The following is a 5,887-nucleotide window of genomic DNA, read 5'->3' on the forward strand; positions in this document are numbered from 1 at the left end:
GATAGAGCGCTGCACTAGCATCGCAGAGGTCAGTGGTTCGAATCCCGTACAGGCCTGATTTTTTTCAGGTCTGATTTTCGCTATTGGATAAATAGCGCTATCTACTGCGAAGGATCGTGCATCATACGTACTTGAACTATTGTTGGGTAAAAAAATAAATGAAATGAAAAACTGCAACTGGTGAAAAGTTTCCTTCTAATCGCTGATCCGAGATATTTACGGCTTTGAAGTTGCGATTGAGCAGGCGGTGTAGATGGATCGTTTTGGGGGAAAAGGGTACCTTGGTCTCGAGCAGGTACTAAAAAAAAAAAAAACAATTGAAAAGACTTCATTGTAAGTAAGAGTCTATGCTATGCCTATCAAAGTTACTTTTTTACTTAACTTCTCATAATTCCCCAAAGCATCTCATAGTCATTTCTTGCCGCTTGGGGAGAAAGGAGCTTGAAGAATTTTCAGGTATCATATGGTTATTAGTGGAGCAGAATGAGGCTTAGTTGTTGTCAGGAGAGTGCAAAAAGGAGGAACTATGGAAAATTGACTGCCAATCAGGGAGTATCACATGATCACAAGAACATCACATTGCCTCATAGGGGGGAATCAGGTGCCTTTCATTGTGATACAACCAAAATCCTCCAAAATTGCCCACCCCTCCCCACCGGGTATGAATAGGTTCTCATAAGTTCGATTGCCAGCCGTGTCTAAATAAAAATAAAGTTCAAGTTCGGAAATCGGAGCCTGCGCTCCTCCCCGAAGAGAAAAGTCTCTTCTCGGGAAGGAACGATAAAGACTGGACCCGAGAGAGCGGCGGGAATCGAGCCTGTCCTTCTCATGGCTACAAATAATCCAAAATACTCCTAATATAAGAATCTACGAGTTACCATGTCAACTGAGCACAAAAATTCTTAAAAAAAAACAAGAGTTCACAACGCAATCTTGTGTCCAACTTGGTCATCTATTGCTTGATCATTTAATTCCATTTTTAGTCTCTTTTCGCGACCGAAACGATAAAATATTTCTTTAAATGAACATTTGCCTCACCATCCAAGAGTCAGGCTAATCAATCGTGTATTGTCGCAATACGAGATGTAATAAAATTTGATAGAACAAAATAAAAAGTGATATAATAAACTGTCTTTCCAAAGCATCGCGCTATATTGTCTGATACAACTAATGCAATCTTGATAAAGGTACGCACTAATTTACTTCAACACCTCTTCTCCCCCCTCCCCACCGGTCCCAGAATAAATGGGAGAATTACATGGGTAATACGGGGATTTTACATCTTCAAAAGTGTAATTTGATGGGGATACAGTGGCGGCTGTGCTTCAAATACTGAAAAAAATGTCTTGCTACTGAGAAATCTGTAGTTACCGCCCTGTTCAGTGCAATGGAAGGGGAGGGGGAAGGGGGAAGGGGGAGGGGGGAGCGGGGGTTCCAATTGAGTACGTGTAGTCGCTCTCAAAATTGGAAATGCTTGAAGTTGAAATGTTAACTGATCTGGTGAAACAATCTATCATTGGTTTACAACCTTGAATGTTTAACACGTGAAAAAACGAAGAAATACTAAACTAAGACGTTCAAGGTATCTTGAAAATAATAGTATTGATTTTGTTCAAACGGGGCTAGGTAAGCTACTTCTCGTACATTCTCTTAAATGAAATCGAACGATGTTCTCGCAACTTGCAAAGCAATCTCACTGGAAATTGTCAGCGAAGTAACATTACATTGAAGACGAGCACAAGGTGTTTACAAGGAAAAAAATGTAGCGGTCAATCCAGGAAATTAAGGAGCTTTGCCTGGCTGGTTCTGTTCTAAGGATCAAAGACGCTTACTGTGTTGTAACGCACATCAGGCCGGAATAAGCACTTGCTACATTTATCGCCGTTGACAAGTCAAAGCTGCTTTCCTCAAATACCCGTTCATTTGAAGTGACGGCAAGCGAAATGTGCGGAGGTGTTTTAACGATTTTTACCGAAGCTTAGAATGAGTTGCAATTTACAATTCCCGACGAAGACATTTTCAATCTAAGCTCGGATTTGTATTTTAAAGTTCCTCGCATCTTCAAACGGGCTTCGCAAAAAAAAAAAAATCAACACACAGGCAAAAGAAAAGGGCGTATCCATAATATATAGTTTAACTTCCAAGACCACATTTCGCACGTGAAGGATTTCAAAGGTCCGCGTAGCTTAGTTAGCCCGCTGACAGGCCCGTGAATTGACCGCTTTACAAATTATGAGATCATCGTTTCTCAGTCCCAGATCTCCTCGCTCCCCCCCGCTTCGTGTTCAAATTTATTTGAAACAAACTAAATTCACATCATAAATCCTTGCCTCTATAATATCATAACTTTTTTTACGGTTATCTTCGGGGCCTTTTTCCAAACGCAAAGGGTCCATATAAAGGTAACAAAAGTTTACATAATTAATCGTAAGTGTGTTTTAGTTTAAGTTTGGTTGCTTCACCATGACCCAACACAACTGGGTAACCTCGCGCCAGGAGGCAGCATGAGCCACAAAACGTCTTCCTTGGACAGGCGTGTAACAGATTCGACACAAGGTTTTTATTCGCGCTTGATTTAATTCCTTGTAGAACAGCTGTGGTCAGGATCCACAAAGAGTTACATACTTATATGCTCAAAGCAGCCCAAGGAAATCAGATAAGCTGATCAAAAATAAAATCAAAGCAACCTCATGTGTTCATCATAGTGCCTAAGGAGCTGGGAAGTACTGCCCAGTTCCTCCTGGCAAATCCAGCAAGTAAACGTTTCATCGTTATCTAAAGAATGAAGTTGCTGTCCAGTGTGCATTCTTTCATGCTTTTGTAGTGTTCCCTTTCGAGTAAAAGACTTTTGACACGTTTTGCATTGGTATGGCCTCTCTCTTCTGTGGGATCTCTCATGTATTTGTAGGTTCCTTTTATTAGAAAACCGCTTGTCACAAGTTTTACACTGGTATGGCTTCTCTCCAGTGTGGGATCTCTCATGTACTTGTAGACTTCCTTTTTGAGAAAAGCACTTGTCACAAGTTTTGCACCGGTATGGCTTCTGTCCAGTGTGGGATCTCTCATGTACTTGTAGATTTCCTTTCTGAGAAAAGCACTTGTCACAAGTTTTGCACCGGTATGGCTTCTCTCCAGTGTGGGATCTCTCGTGTACGTGTAGACTTCCTTTACAAGAAAACCGCTTGTCACAAGTTTTACACTGGTATGGCTTCTCTCCAGTGTGGGATCTCTCATGTACTTGTAGGTTCCTTTTATTAGAAAACCGCTTGTCACAAGTTTTACACTGGTATGGCTTCTCTCCAGTGTGGGATCTCTCATGTACTTGTAGATTTCCTTTTTTAGAAAAGCACTTGTCACAAGTTTTGCACCGGTATGGCTTCTCTCCAGTGTGGGATCTCTCATGTACTTGTAGATTTCCTTTCTGAGAAAAGCACTTGTCACAAGTTTTGCACCGGTATGGCGTCTCTCCAGTGTGGGATCTCTCGTGTACCTGTAGACTTTCTTTACAAGAAAACCGCTTGTCACAAGTTTTACACTGGTATGGCTTCTCTCCAGTGTGGGATCTCTCATGTATTTGTAGGTTCCTTTTATTAGAAAACCGCTTGTCACAAGTTTTACACTGGTATGGCTTCTCTCCAGTGTGGGATCTCTCATGTACTTGTAGATTTCCTTTTTTAGAAAAGCACTTGTCACAAGTTTTGCACCGGTATGGCTTCTCTCCAGTGTGGGATCTCTCATGTACTTGTAGATTTCCTTTTTTAGAAAAGCACTTGTCACAAGTTTTGCACCGGTATGGCGTCTCTCCAGTGTGGGATCTCTCGTGTACCTGTAGACTTTCTTTACAAGAAAGCCGCTTGTCACAAGTTTTACACTGGTATGGCTTCTCTCCAGTGTGGGATCTCTCATGTACTTGTAGGTTCCTTTTATTAGAAAACCGCTTGTCACAAGTTTTACAGTGGTATGGCTTCTCTCCAGTGTGGGATCTCTCATGTACTTGTAGATTTCCTTTTTGAGAAAAGCACTTGTCACAAGTTTTGCACCGGTATGGCCTCTCTCCAGTATGAGATCTATCATGTACATGTAGATTTCCTTTCCGAGAAAAGCACTTGTCGCAAGTTTTGCACCTGTATGGCTTCTCTCCAGTGTGGGATCTCTCGTGTACGTGTAGACTTCCTTTACAAGAAAACCGCTTGTCACAAGTTTTACACTGGTATGGCTTCTCTCCAGTGTGGGATCTCTCATGTACTTGTAGGTTCCTTTTAGTAGAAAACCGCTTGTCACAAGTTTTACTCTGGTATGGCTTCTCTCCAGTGTGGGATCTCTCATGTACTTGTAGGTTCCTTTTATTAGAAAACCGCTTGTCGCAAGTTTTACACTGGTATGGCTTCTCTCCAGTGTGGGATCTCTCATGTACTTGTAGATTTCCTTTCTTAGAAAAGCACTTGTCACAAGTTTTGCACCGGTATGGCATCTCTCCAGTGTGGGATCTCTCATGTACGTGTAGATTTCTTGTCTGAGAAAAGCACTTGTCACAAGTTTTGCACCGGTATGGCTTCTCTCCAGTGTGGGTTCTTTCATGTACTGTTAGACTTCCTTTTTGAGAAAACCACTTGTCACAAGTTTTGCACTGGTATAGCTTCTCTCCAGTGTGGAATCTCTCGTGTGCTTGTAGATCTCTTTTCTTAGTAAACCTTTTGTGACAGGTTTTGCACTGGTAGGGCTTTTCTCCAGTGTGGGTTCTTTCATGGACTCGAAGACTTCTCTTTAGTTTAAACTTCTTGTCACATGTTTTACACTGGTGTGGGTTCTCTACAGTGTGTGTTCTTTCATGTGTTCGTAGGTTTCCCCTATGAAAAAGCCTCATATCACATGTTTTTCACTGGTGTGGCTTCTCTCTAGTGTGTGTTGTTCATATACTCTTAGATTTCCTTTCTGAGTAAACCTCTTGTCACATGTTTTGCAATGGTATGGCATATCTCCAGTGTAGATTCTTTCATATACTTGTAGACTTCCTTGACGAGAAAACCGCTTCCCGCATGTTTTACATTAATAAGGCCTTTCTCCAGAGTGGGATCCTGTTCTTCGATTTCTCTCTTGTTTAAAATACTTGTATTGCATTTAAATTCCTTTTCCAGACACTGGTTGCTTCTAGGTATTGCAGATTCTTTGTAAAGTGATTTGATTTCCCGCTTTCTATGTACTTTGTCAGTAGAAGCATAAACTGGGAGACACTCCTTGATAGGAAAAGTAATCTCAAATGCTAGGAAAAAAAATTGTCCGCGTTAAGTTTGAATAGGCCAAGAAATTGAATGGAAAGTTGTGTAAAATATGTTTCAAACAGCAACACTCTACCAAGATAGGAAGGTTTATTATAACAATTGCCACGAACAAAGAGATTTACAGACAGTCCAATTGCTGGCCATGCCTCTAAAGGAGAACACAATATAGTTCCTATGATTTTTTCGGGTACTGCTTCCCACAGGAGGCTCCCCCTATGAGGGCCACATATGTTGCCGAGATGAGCAAGTAACCGAGTGAGCGAGAGAGACTGACAATAGAATTCTCATTTTAACCCAACTTCGTCCCAATGTTTCCTGGTGCTACTCATTCTTTGTTTAAGAGTGCTACAGAAAGTGATAAACATCTAAAAACAATTTTAGGATGGTCCATGAAAAAGCAAAGCCCTCAGTTGAAAGGGATGGTCGGCACATCATGAAAACTTAGTGGGAAAATTTTCTCCTTTTAATGAGATAGCAATTTACTGTTTTAATCAGTAAATTATGGCCAGTATCTTGCGAGACAAGTTTTGGGTCAGCCTCGGTGTAAAAATCTGACGAGGTTTTCTTTGTTTCATGAGGTATTGTTTTGCTGTACGCTATTGTTTAAA

The sequence above is a fragment of the Stylophora pistillata genome, chromosome 12 (assembly GCF_964205215.1).
Source record: "Stylophora pistillata chromosome 12, jaStyPist1.2, whole genome shotgun sequence".
Taxonomy (NCBI): Eukaryota; Metazoa; Cnidaria; class Anthozoa; order Scleractinia; family Pocilloporidae; genus Stylophora; species Stylophora pistillata.